This window comes from Triticum aestivum, chromosome 4A (genome assembly GCF_018294505.1).
Source record: "Triticum aestivum cultivar Chinese Spring chromosome 4A, IWGSC CS RefSeq v2.1, whole genome shotgun sequence".
Taxonomy (NCBI): Eukaryota; Viridiplantae; Streptophyta; class Magnoliopsida; order Poales; family Poaceae; genus Triticum; species Triticum aestivum.
In genome coordinates this window covers 726234142-726248936 of record NC_057803.1, presented here as the reverse complement: position 1 = coordinate 726248936, position 14795 = coordinate 726234142, and the positions used below count along the sequence as shown (strand labels likewise).

General features: G+C 43.4%; 1 pseudogene; it reads left to right on the top strand.

Annotated features, from left to right (window-relative positions):
- Positions 1 to 462: 462 nt before the first annotated feature.
- On the top strand, positions 463 to 8975 carry LOC123088400 (putative acyl-activating enzyme 19; annotated as a pseudogene).
- Positions 8976 to 14795: the final 5820 nt, after the last annotated feature.

The window sequence follows — 14795 nt, the reverse complement described above, 5'->3', positions numbered from 1 at the left end:
AGTACTACAACTGGTTCAAGATGGTTTATAATAAAATCGACTACAGTGACATGCAACTGATTAGCGAGATATATAACGTTCACAAGCCTGTAGATAAGATCACCAACATAGAACTGCTGAAGGTCAACTTTGGATGAAACAAGATGTCATCAGTTTGTTGGTCTGATCACCATCGATATAGTTGGCACTAGACTTAGGTTTAGCCACTTTTATCTGTCCATTTATACTTGGTAGAAATCTTAATTTGGAACATAAAAGGTATCTGAGTCTGAGATATGCCCTTCGCCTATAGGAGTATACGAAGTGCAAATGTATTTTAGACTCGAACCATGTAGTATTAACAAACTGAAGATTTGCCGGTTCAAGAAACAAAAAAAGTGAAGATTTGCGCGTCTTTGCGTTGGGGAAACGGATCTGTATAGTACGCAAACTGAGCTCGAAGGCGGATTTTGCACTATCCGCTTCCGCTAGGGTGTCGGTTTAATTTCCTTCTCCGCTGGCGCGCGCCGAGCTCGGCGGCGGAATGGCGGTGGCGGCGGAGGAGGAGCGGTGCTGCATCTCCCACGCCTTCGACCGCGCCGCGCGTCGGGACCCCGCCCGACTCGCCGTCGTCCATGCGGGCGACGGCGAGCGCCGCTTCGCCTGCGGCGACCTCCTATCCGCCGTCTCCTCGCTCTCCCGCCGCATCGCCGCCGCGCTTCCTCGCCCTTCCACCGACCACCGCGGCGACGACGGATCCCCAGGTGCGTGCGTGAGCCGCGATGCGCTCGGCTGACATTTGTTGTCCGCTGTAATTCGCCCCCGCCCCCACCTCCCGCTCGGATCGACACGGGGGAGGCGCGGGCGCGACGCCTAGGGTGGTGGGGGTGTACGCCTCCCCGTCGGCGGGGTACGTCGCCGCCGTCCTCGCCGTGCTCAGGTGCAGGGAGGCGTTTTCCGCCTCTACTGCGGCGCCGGTCGTATCGGCAGGGGTTTCGCATGAGGACGATGTTCTTAAGGGCAGCTCTTGCCCTGTCCTGCGATTCAATGGCGACATCCGGCAAGGGTTGGACCATGGAGAGGTTGGGATTGGTGGAGATGAGCTTGCTTGGCCGTGCGAGCATGAGAGGCCGCGGGAGTTCTGCTATGTGATGTTCACGTCCGGTTCTACTGGAAGACCCAAAGGCGTTTGTGGAACGGAGAAAGGTAAACATTCGTATTGTTGTGAAATTACTTATGTCATCACTCATCATGGTATTATGTTGCTCCGCCTCTGAAATGGCAAAGGAATGGGTCGACATATTTCTAGATGCTAGCCTCATGTTCTTGACTTCTAGGTTACTACTCCACTTATTAGGCAGTTTTGCAATTTTATTATGGCGTGTCCATTAGGTGGTTCCCTCCCACTGAATTTTAGGTTTGGCTGAGCAACCAATTTACTGAGAAATGCTTCTTTTACTATCATGCGCTAGGTCTTCTGAATCGCTTTTTGTGGATGCAAAGAAGGAATCCTTTGTGTTTGGAAGATGTGTTGTTGTTTAAGACATCTGTCAGCTTTGTTGACCATCTTCAGGAGTTTCTTTCTGCTGTGTTGACTAGCACAACACTTGTCATTCCCCCCAATAATTGGAGAGCCAATCCAGCATCATTGGCCAACTTGATTAAGGTTACTTAACCTTCATATATGCGTTAGTCATTCTTCTAGTGAAAATACTTCTATGTGTTTGGTTTCCTTATCCAGCTAGTTTTTAAGTGTCTGATCAAAATCTCCAAAGCTTATTACTTGAATAATATTGCATATGAATCTCAGAAACAAAATTACCGTTTCAAGAATTCAGTTTGATATTGTGGAATTACCATTTAACACTGAGATAATGTACTGTACCATTATCATAGCAAACAATATTTATAGTTTGTTGCCGTTGTAATCAAGGGATTGTCTGAGGCTCTTTCCTGTTTGACTTGAGTAGATGCTTCACAAAATAATAGCTCCTAGAATGTTATTCCTGATTTTCTTGGTCCATCATTACATAAAACTCCCTTGTCTTTTTGGTATAATTCATTGCGCTTGCATTGGCTTATGTTGTCATAGGCATATCGTATATCAAGGGTGACTATAGTTCCGTCGCTGAAGGAGATAATTCTACCTACCCTGGAGAAAAATATTTCATGTGGATATAACTCTCTTAAGATCTTGGTATTTAGTGGGGAGATTCTGTCCTTAGTGCTGTGGAAGAGGGTTCGTGAAATTCTGCCAGAGACTACTATCATAAATTTGTATGGAACAACAGAGGTGAGAAAGTTACCCACCAAATATTTTCTGTTTTTTTTTCAGAGGAGATCAAGTCTATTTTCTCTCTCTGATACATTCTTACTCTTACCTATTGTTTTCTCTAGACAATGCCAGTGCTAATCAACACTACTTTGGCCAGCCGGCTGAATTTTCCCAACTTGGCTATTAATAAAAAGGATGTTTAAATATTTTCATTGCATTCACATAATTGAGTTATCTGTGCGATCTTTATGCAGATAAGTTTAAAACCTTCTAAAAATTTCATACAGAATTAGGCTTGAGACAGGGAGTTCTTTGCTCCTGCTATGGATGTACATTTCCTCCCCAAAAATTAGGCTCGTGACAGGGAGTGCTTTGCTCCTGCCATTGGTACATCATTTACTAACCACAGTTTTACTGCTATCTATTAAATGTAAATTTAGGGGAATCATTGTAATGAGTTGGTATGCCGTAATAAGGACTAAGTGCTCGAGTTCCCTACTACCTCTTACGCCCAGAGATGAACTTTAAAACTGAATTTCTGGCCCTTTTTCATCCTGAGATGTTAAATTTGGTCTGGAATTACGACAGAGAAGAGATACATAGAGTGTTGCAATCTGAGCAACATGTTAAATAGAAGAACAGAAATGGCATACTTTTGTCCCTAATATCCATCAATCTATGAGCTCAGTTGCATCATTGTTTCATCTCACTGGGGGCTTAAAATTACTGTTGTTTCTTTTTTGCTATCTTTTGTTCAGTTTAGTCCACACAGGGACTGGTTCAAATTATAGTGTTGGTGTTTGTTATGCATCTTTATTCAAAATTTGTACTTGTGTTTTAGGTTTCTGGTGATTGTACATTCTTTGATTGCAAAGATCTGCCTGCAATTTTAGAGCGTGAAGAAATAACCAGTGTACCGATTGGATTTCCTATTGCAAATTGTGAAGTTTTTCTTGTGAAGCATGCTGGGATTGCAGCTGAAGGTGAAATTTGTGTCAGTGGAGCATGTTTATTCCATGGTTATTTAGCTGAGTTTCTGAGGAGTAATCACACTGAAGGCAGTGAAAGTTCAACATACTACAAAACGGGTGACTATGCTCGACGGCTGAAGGCTGGTGAACTTGTTTTCCTTGGGAGAAAGGACCGTTCTTTAAAAAATTATGGGCAGCGTTTTTCACTAGAAGAGGTAGAATCCACCTTAAAGGAACATCCTGCTGTCAGTGATGCTGCAGTTACTTTCCAAAGTAAAGGGTCTCCAGATTATAAGGCATACCTGGTGTTTAAGAGTAAGGATGAAATTTTGAAAGATAGCCTGTCGTATAGAGAAGTACATTCTTTTCAAGATATCATGGCATCAATTCGAAGTTGGCTCATCAAGAAGGTTCCACCATTTATGGTTCCAAGCTTCTTTATCCCCATGAAGTCCTTACCTTTGACTTCTTCAGGAAAGGTTGACTATGTCAAGTTAGCAAGTTTGGAGTGTGCATTGGAACCATGTGAAATTGAGCGAATTGAGTCTGGAACTGGTCCAGTTAATCCACATTTAGAAGTTATTAAAAAGGTCTGTTCTTAGTTCTGGTGTTGTCTCTTGTTTTTACCTTTTCACCTGAAAACTTCTTATTTTTTTTAATCTGACATTTGTGTGTGTGTTTCTGTTTCTTCTTTCAGTTTTTTTTATATCTTTGGATAGTGTCCATTCATGTTCATGTTGTACTGATGCCGCCTCCATCTACAATAGGCATTTTGTGACGCCCTGCTGGTTAATTAAGTTTCTGAGTTTGATGATTTTTTCACCTTGGGTGGTAACTCAATTTCTGCTGCCCATGCAGCCCACAAGTTGGAGATTGACATGAGGCTGCTTTATGTCTATCCAACCCCTTCGAAGCTTTTGCATGCTTTAATTGTGGAGCATAGTAATTCGGTTTCTCCTACTGATGAACCTCAGCCTAAGAAGGGCATGAACTTATCTGCAAGTCTACAGGGACTATTCGACCCGATTGCTGCAAGTGCGGATGACAGTTATCATGTTCGCAAAGCACGGATAAATGGAAAGCGTGCACATTATCACGTTGCAGGGAGTTATGGAAATGAAACAGAGGGCCAGCTTAACAAATATCCATTCTCTCCTAATGATAGATACCAGGCAAATGACATCTACTTGGGTACATGCTTGAAGGACAGAAGCAGTGCCATGGTGAGTCAGTGGATCCTGAACTTTTGTTTACACAAGAAGTGGTCTATTGGGCGTTGCAACAGATTTATGCATGATGATGAAGGGAAGCTGCAACTTGAAGATGTTTGCTCATATGTTTCATACAACAAAAGAGGTTATCTTCAGGAACTTTGGAACATTCCTTTGGATTCATGTGTTGATGCGTCAACTTTGCTTGTCCTGAACAATGGGATGATAAACATATTTATTGGGTCCCATTCACATTTATTTCTCTGCATCGATGGTTGCAAGTGAGTTTTGCTTGCTAGTTCTTAGTCATTGTTTCTATTATTTTTCTTATTACTTTGAATGCTAAATCCTCGGTCTGGTGCGCCAGATATACTCTCATGTTGTTCTTATGGATTCGGTTAATTTGAATTTGATTCAATGAGATAGCAGTTCCGACCGGACATATGCATACTGAATATCTTGAAAATTTACTTCCAATTTATTATGCAGTGGTTCAGTGAGGTGGAGTGTCAAATTGGAAGGACGTGTGGAGTGTTCTGCTGCTATTACTGGTGATTTTTCAGAGGTGACTTGACTCTTGAACTAGTTGACATAGCAACTGGCCAGTCATTTTGTGATCTAGCTCATCATTAATCTGTTGGACAGGTTGTGGTTGGATGTTATAAAGGGAAAATTTACTTTCATGATATGTTGACTGGCAAACTATCTTGGACAGTTCAAACAGATGGAGAGGTACAATTGCTGCATTTTTATTTGAAACATCTTTTAAACCTCACTTTGAAATATGGCATATGTATTTTCATCCCATCTCTGAGGAACACTAAGAATGACAAGGGACTGATTATTTTGTGTGCTAGACGTAAATAAAACTATAATAGATCTCAGCTTTGGGATGTTTGATTTTAAGAAAATCTTCCTGACTGTATGTTCATGTTGAGTAGGCTATGGTTCTTTAACTGCTGCAAGTGAAATAGTAAAGGGGCCAAATGTCACGCTCAAGTTATGCAAAGGCCCATGATGGTAGTATTTCTGGCATATGGAATTTGATAATGCAGTTACGAAGTTATACGATGATTATTTTGTTACAGCATACATGATGGAACATCTTAAGAAGCATCTAATATTTTTGATATTTCATATCCCAAATTAAGAATCTTCTTTCAGGTAAAAATGCAACCAGTTGTTGACAGGACAAGGAATTTAATATGGTACCATCCCATAATCTTTCTTTTGTTCATCATAGTACGCTACTATCACTTGTCACAGTTCTCTCTGTATATAACTTTTCTCTCAGTTTAGATGAAAGCACATTTGTTATTATGATAATAAAATGTTATGTTTTCAGCTAGAATGAGTGAACCAATGATCTGTCTACTCACTCTTCAATCATACAGAGACATAAGTTTGCACAATAGACGACTGTACTGCTGTTAAATGTTTTTGTTAATAATATGTTGTGTATGATTGTCAGGTGTGGCTCTTATGATCATCATTTATATGCACTAAATTACAAAGATTGTTGCTGCGCTTATAAAGTATCTTGTGGTGGAAGCATCTATGGTTCTCCTGCTGTGGACATGGTATTTTTACTGATTCACAGCATGCATCTGCCTTAAATCTGTGCAAGGGCTCTATTGATCTTGTGTTATCTGGATTGCTCCTTGCAGGCACATGACAGGATCTATGTTGCTTGTACGAGTGGCCTTGTAACTGCAATATCCCTTGAGGTGACTTATGATATATTCCCCGTGATAACTTTAAAGGAGAAAATGTGCATGTTTTTTCTTTTCTTTTTATCGTTTTTTATATTGTTTCCATGGGAATTGTCTGCAGCAAAGCTGGTAATAGAAAGTAAAATAATTAGCAACGAGTGAGTATCCAGAGTCTTCACTGGTTTCTTTTGGTGGTAGCAGGTTCCATCATTCAGAATAGTTTGGCAATATGAAGCTGGGGCAGCAATTTTCAGTTCTCTTGCCATCGATCATCAAAGTGGAAATGGTAATTTTTAAGCTAGCCATGAGGCATGAGCACAGATGTTCTGCAATTGTCCATGCGTATTTTATGATTAAATTTCTTTGGCACAAAAAAGAGTTACAAGGATGCAACATTAAAGGTAGCAAGAGCCAGTCGATTTTAGGAGTTGGTCCACATTCAGATTTAATTTTTGAGAACTCACATTTTCACCATTTAGTTATGCCTACTTTTTCATGTGTATTTCACAAATGTTGATTTTTTTGCCTACTTTTTCATATGTATTTCACAAATGTTGAATTTTTTTTGAGTGATCCACTTTTTCTCATCCAAGACTTCCAAGTCCCTAGTAAAATCCGAATCCCATATGCTCCTCCCTGGCACGACAGCATCAGAGCATTGGTTAAAACCATTATTTAAAAGTGTAACCATTGTGCAACCGTGCATGTCTCGAGCATACTTTTGGCTAGCTATGTGGCATATGCTTTAAGGTGCCAAGTTTAATATTATAAAAATTTAATTAAACATAACATGTGTATTGACCTCAGTCAATGTGTGGGTTCGATAAGGAATGTACTGGGAATTTGCTATGTACGTTCAGTATTCTTCACTTAAGGATGCCAATTTATGCTGATTACTAACTTTCATCTTGCAGTTGTTTGTTGCTTGGTGAACGGTTTGGTGATCGCATTGAACTCACATGGCACTGTTGTCTGGAAGGTGGAATAGCTCTTCTCCCTGTTGTGTTTGTGAAGCTATTGTTACAAAGTTACAGTCTGCAACAGATTGATATACAAAGGAACAGTTATTCTTTTAAAGTTGTCTGGTAGACACACCAGACATCTGCTAGACTAAAGCTAACTATCCAGCCTACAGAACTAACTAACATTGAGCGGAGTACTCAGAGAACAATTGTAGTTTGTGGATGCCAATTTATGTTTTGGACGCCCTTGTTTTTAAGTCTTGTCGTATCAAGATTTTATTTGGTTTTGATCTTGTTGTTATTTAGTATTGTTCCATACTGTCAATTTTGTTAGTATTATTTAATTGTTTATCACAGAGTCATAACTAATTTCTTTAAAACCCAGGCAACTGTTGGTGGTCCTATTTTTGCTGGTGCATGTGTGTCATCTGCCCTTCCTTCTCAGGTACTTTGAGAATTCTGAAAACAGCTGTTTCCTCGTGACCTAATTGTTCACAAGTTGATGTGTTCCCAGTTTGAAGTAAACTGAACCAAACTTTTGCATAATGTCAATGGCAGGTGCTGATACCTTCCCGTGATGGAAGTTTGTACTCTTTTGATATTGTAAGTCTTACGTACTGAACTTCCAAATTTCTCTTTTGAGACAACATAATCTTTTGTACGGGCACTAGTGGGAGAGTGGCATGCAGTTGGTTGCATGATGATCATTTCATATAATTCTTTCGTGTTCTAGATAATAGTGTTAAATTATACTCATTGTAAATGTTTACTTCATTTCCAGAAATACAGTTAATGATCATAGAATCTCTGCCACTGTTGTGTTTACTTATTTTCTGATGTCAATTTAGCAGCTGCGGGTAATTCTCAAAGTTCTTTTTGTGTTAAACAATTGAACTTTATTTATTGCATGTTATGTTTACTAGGAGATAACGGCTTATCTTCACTTTAAGTACTTAAACATTAATGATTTCACCACAGACATCTGGTGATCTTCTTTGGTCATATGACGTCAGCGACCCAATTACTGCATCTGCTTTTGTTGATGAAGTGTTAGCATCAACGCCATCTGGAGCTTCAGAGAGGTAATTGGCATATTGATAGCAAAGTCTTATAGCAAATAGGTGTCAAGAAAATGTTATAGCTGTTCTTTTTGCAGATTTGCTTGTATCTGCACAAGTTCTGGGAAGGTCCGTGTCCTTGGGATTAGAGCTGATGCTGAGCAGGGGAAAGATGGTTACTCTGTGCAAGAGTTTGCAGCCATGGATCTTCCTGGGGACATATTCTCGTCACCCTTGATGGTGGGCGGGCGCATCTTTGTTGGCTGCAGAGATGATCGGCTACATTGTCTCTCAATCACCTCACATCCATAATCCATTTCAGACATATCCAGTCGAACTGTTTTGCTTAGTGGCCAATAGAAGAATTATTGGTGACGTCTTGATGTTTTGAACAATCAACAAAGAAGAAATGCTCAAGATACTGGTGCTTGGGTTCCAAAGGTTGGATTTCCAAACCATAAATCTTTGGTTAAGTGCTTGATATTCAGTATCACAAATCAGATTACAACCTTGGTGCTATCCCGAGGGTACCGGGTTCAAAAGCGGAAGCAGAGCTATAAACAGTCCTCGCTCCTTTTCTGCGGAAAATACACCTTCAAGCATGGTCGACGTACTGATAGGTCTCTTTTTATGCATCAGAATTATTGTTTTTCTTTTGTTAGAAGATCAGAATTGGTGGTCGAGAGCAACGTGTTCATGTGTACATAAGCTAGCTGATGTATCAAGGCAGTGAAGAAATATATGTAATGTGCCAAATCCACAAGTTTTGATCCATTTCAGTGATCAACAACATATGGCCGGTTCCAAGTTCCTTGTTCGAATGTTCTTATATACCGTTGAATTGTTCCAACATTCCGAAGTTTACATAACTTATAAATTATCCAAAAACCTTAACCAGTGCAGGAAATGAATTTGTGGAAGAACACATGATTGACGGCATAGTCATGCACCAAGGGGACACAATGTTTTTGGAGAGGCAGTAGTATGGCATCGACTCTACCATGAGCGGTGATAGGGATGCATCTCCATGAACATCTTAACGAGGCTGTCCTTCTGTTGGAGCCTGTTCAAATTTGTGTGCTGATGTTGATCCCAGAGTTTTTTTTTTCACTGCAAGTTGTTCTCAGCTGCAAGCCATTAGTGTTCAGGAGACTATGAGCATGTAAGTACTTTGTGAAATGCAATTTTATTTCTGATACCTCCTAAATCTGGATTGGACCGGCTTTTGCGAGACCTAATCCAGTAGACATGTATAAGCCACTAGTGTTCACGAGACAAAGGTAAGTAATGTGTGAAATGCAATCTGGATTGAACTGGCCATTGCGAGAGCTTATCCGATAGAGATTTATAAGCCACTAGTGTTCAGGAGACTACCACATGTAAGTAATGTGTGAAATGCAATTGTTAAGAGAAATATATTCCATTCAATAGAATGAAAAACAAATGAACGATAAACGGTACCATTGCATAGGAAAGACAAAAAAAGACACACTTGCTACGGAAATGCCTCCATAAGTGCAGGCCTGGGATGAATCAAGTCCATGCATTCCTCACTAATGATAACATTGGGATCTAGCATTGAAAAAGGAACACAAAAGGTTTCAATGTACATCATTCCTTCTATCCAACTTCCAAATGTTGCTAACTAACAAAATAATAATTAGTCACGAGCTTATGTGAACATTCGTGGTTCAGTTTGTAGTTACAGAGAAACATAGATTAGCCTATAATTACACACAAACCAAATACTTTGTAGTTACACTGAACTATAAAATTGAGTTCAAGTTATGATGCTCAAAATAAAAATCTCTTGAGCCAGAGATACGAATTCATTGATTAACAACTGGCAAAATTAGAGATTCTTAGAAATCCTTAGAGAAGAAGATTCTCCAAATAAGATTTTGCAGCCATGCATAATGATCAACACCATCACCAACAGAACGATAGCATGCCAGGGACAACCCACATAGGTTGCACCCTGCTATCACGACCCATGAATATGAAGATGTTTGGATTAAATTTGGAGGTGGGCCCATCTCCCTGTAGTGGCTTTCCCAACTCAAGGGCAACCCAATGTTTAGAGTCATGGTTATAGCAGTATACGCAGTTGCTCCTCCCTCCCCATATCTCTGGGTTCATGCAAGACAATGCCTGACTTCTCTTGTCGGTGCTGATGAATATCGCCCAATTCTCTAGCTTCTCCACCTTCAGCCATAGTGCAGGTTCAACCGATAAGTCAAGGCGGAAGACTTCGAAGGTTACTCCTGTTACTATAATGGGTCCTCGCAAGGCCACCATGAGAAGCATATCGCCGCAAATCACCAGCCATCTATCGGAATGGTGCCATTTCTTAATCATGCTTGACTCCATAACTGGTATTTCCTGTATGCAAATCTGGGGTGTCAACTGCACTTTGAAGAGTTTGAGATCCGAATCGATGCCAAAAACACGCCCTTTGAAGACCACTATTTGCTTGATTGGTCCATCGTCAGGAGAACGTCTCACCCAATATTGACTACCAACATGCCAAAACAAATTGCGCGATTCGATATTGACAATGATATGTGAGTTAGGTGATGCTAGAGGAGCTGTGAGGGCAGCATAGAAGAGCTTGATGTCCTTAATGACCGGTAGACGTGGGGATGAGACACTAACACCTGTGAACACATCAACAACGAGACATGATTTATCTCTTGAGAAAATGAGATGACCATAGGAAGCACCACTGAAGCGAAACCCTTTTAGAGGACTTGGTGGGGTATTGTTTTCACCAAAAATACTACCCAAGGGAATCTGACAGCAATGGTAGGTGTCTTGGTTTGCTATATTAGTGGCTTGGCATGGCCCTGTTCGTACCAGGTTGTTGGTCATGGGAGGACGGCGAGGAAAGCACAAAGAGACATCAGGCCGGAGAAGGAGAGGTGGGAGGAGTGGCACCAAGGTGGAGAAAGCGGCACGCCAAGAGCGACAGGTTGCAGAAAAGGCAACAAGATCAGAGAACGAGACGAGGCCTAGCCGAGCAATGATAGAGTAAAGCAGACCCTCCGGGAGATCTGGCCACCCTCGCAATCTGTACATGGTGCCGGTGACACAAATGGAGCAGGCCTTCTCCTTGCAAGTAATCGCAGCTTCCCTGCAACAAATCACCAAACAAAGGCATGTATTAAAAGTTTAGAACAATGGACCGAATAACAGAAAAGTAACAGAGTGAACAGTACAAGATCCTGATATGCTAGTTGTAATAGGCACATAGTTATGTCAATGAAAGCATACAAAATCCCAGTGACTTCAACAACATTGATACGGAATAACCTCGAAACAGGTTTTCGCCCCGCTTTATATATAAAACACCAACCATACAAAGTATACGGCTGAACAATACAAGATGGCGAGGATTCGGTTGACCTAGCTAGGTAGGGTGTATATGTATACCTGACGGACGGCGAGTGGAAACAGATGATATGGCGACGGCGAAGATTGCAGCGGAGACGGCGACGGCGACGGTTGGGGCGGAGACCTCCGGCTCGGCCAGTTGATTTCGACTTTGCTGTATACTACCGGGCGACGGCAACCGAGAATAGTTATCAAGGTGGGCTGGGCTGGGCTGGACCATCTACGTGCCCAAACCTGGCGTAAAACACCCACGCAGGCTGCGCGGGCTGCAGCACAATTGGCTTGCCCGGTCGCCCACGCTCTGGCTCGGCATCTTTTTCTTTCGAAAACACTAACGCCCACACGTGTGGGCGTTACCCAACTCGCCCACACGTCCGGATCGCCGTTCACTGTCTTTTGCACGAATCTTGACACGAAAAGGTGGATTTGGTGTGCCACGTAGGACGGGGCTGGTGTGTGGGCGTTGGAGATTTTGCCCACACGCCCGCACCACGCTGTTTGCCAGCTGCGTTGTGTGGGCGAACTGCTTTTCGCCCACACAGCCACCACCCAGGTCATGCGCGTGTGGGCGAACTGCTTTTCGCCCACATGACACTCCTACCTTGTGGATGGCAACTGCACTGACGCGAACGTGGCAACTCGGTACACACACATGGCAACTGTGATTCTTTACTACACGGCAACTGCAGTTACGCGAACGTGGCAACTCGGTACACACACATAGCAACTGTGATTCTTTGCTACACGGCAACTGCAGTTACGTGAACGTGGCAACTCGGTACACACACATGGCAACTGTGATTCTTTGCTACACGGCAACTGCAGTTGCGCGTACGTGGCAACCAGATAAACATACATGGACACTGTGATTAACAATACATGGCAACTATGGTTGGACCACACGTGACAACTAGGTAAACACACATGGTAACTACTGTTTTGACCATATGTGGCAAGTAGTTAATCACACACGGCAACTACAGTTTGATTACATGCGACAACTACCATAAATTAGACATGTCAACTATAGTTAACCAAAACAGATAGAGTTGCCATGCTTTTACAACTACACTTGCCATCCCAAATAAGTACATCTGCCAATCAGGATGGCAACTAAATCGTCATCCCGTGGGGTACCAAACGTAGCTGTGTCAGGACGTGTGGGCATTTTTGTTTCGTGCCACACGCACGGGGTGGAGATGAGTAGTATTTGTTGGACGTGTGGCACGAAGTAGCCGCCCCCACACGTATGAGCAATTCTAATGTCCGCCCACACACAGCCCGTGTGGGCTGCCTCCTACTCACACCACACACGGTGTGTGGGTGCATGTCGTATATGCCACACGTGTGGCAGTTATCAGCGTCCTTTTCTTTTGCTCTCGCTTTTGTTGCTGCTGGCACATGGAAAAAAAGCCAGCTACCACTTTTTCCTTTTCTTTGAGATGCCAGTTTTTCTTCTTAATTTTGGAAAATGATGAAATCAAAAACTGTTGGTGTATTTTTTCATGAATTCCTCAAAATATTCGCTAATTTTAAAATATTAATAACTTAGAAAATTGTTCTCACATATAAAAATATTAATGAACTTTAAAAATTCGCATAATTTTTAAAAATGTTCATGAATTTATAAATTATTTTAAAAATATTTAATAATTATAAAATGCGGTGTGATCCCTTTAGTCCCGGTTCTGCACCAATTATTATAGGGCAGAAAAAAGACGGACGACAAGTGGAAACAGGTGTGATGCACCAATTGCAGTGGGCAAGGTGATGGCGACAATGCGGTGGACAAAGCGATGGCGGCGATGCGGCGAAGATGGCGGCGACATGCTCTAGCTCCGGCAGTCTTCTCTTTTCAAAAAAGGCTTTTGCCTCGCTTTGTATAAAGCAACAACCACCAACATTCGAACCGATACAAACCAGAACACATCGCTTGAAACCCACACACACCCAGGGCCAGATACATAGGTGCCAGAGGGCTACAACAACAACATACTAAAAGACTCGACGTAGACTACAAGAGAAGACAACAAGCATCCCTACGGAGCCTTCGGCGCCCTTCCGATGAAAGATACCGCGAAGAGGTGAAGTTGAGATTCAACGAAACTGTGTGCTCCAAGACGGTGCCTTTGGGAAGGACACGTCACCATAGTGCCGCCACTATCCAATCGAAAGATCAGATTTTTCATCCGAAGCACAATGCAGGGAGGGAGCAACAACAATGGAGACTCTAGGAAGCCGATGCGCCCACAAGCGCCACCTTTGTTGGTCTGGACGAAACCTGATAGGGTTTTCAACCGGAAAGCATAATTCGCTTTCGGTACTGGTGTGGCTAGGGACATGGATCATAGCCGAACACCACCACGGAACATCGAAACGCCAACCACCACAACACCCATATGGCCATGGCTGCTAGCTGCCCGCACCTGAGCCACGGGCTCAGCCCACGAGCACAATGGCCCCCACCACCCGAGTCGCCTCCTAAAAACCAAAACGCTCCAAAGGTCCTCCATGGCTATGGGCGATGAACCGACCACCAACAGAGCCGCCAGTGAGGCAGCAGCCAGAATGGCCAAGTCTATCGGGGAGCACCCAGGTTGGAGAAGAGGTGAGGCGGGAGAGGACTACGTTGACGTCTAACTCCCTTCCCGATGATGGGTGGCTCAAGCGCATCGGCGTCACCCCTCTCTCTCGTCACCTCTCCAAACGTCACCCCTGATGCCCAACTAGGGCTCCCTACCTAGATCTGCATTTGGCACAAACCGGCCACCCGCTCAATGGCGCGAGAAGTCGGACCGGCCACAACCTGCAACAGAGAGAGCCAGGAGCATCCACATGAACTGCACGTACACGAGCCGACGCCTAGCCGCCGCTGCGCCACGGCCCGCACACCATCGTGAGCCGCCACCACGCCGTAGCAACTCATCCCACGCGGTGACCCACCCGACTAACGCCGCCACCAGCATGCCTTGCACACCAGCAATGCCGCAAACATCACCTCGAGCCGCTTGCCAGGGACCAGGTCTAGATCCGGGCGGATCTGACCGGTCGCAGCAAGCACTCACTGCCGCGCCCCTTGGCCCCTCACAACCGGTAGAGCAGAGGAGAGAGATGGATCCCACCATCGAGGGAACCCCACCGGTGGCGCTGAAGGCCCCCGCAACCACCAGCGACCGGATAAGGCCGATCCAAAGCCGCCGCGGCGGCACGGGAGACCACCACCATGCATAGCCC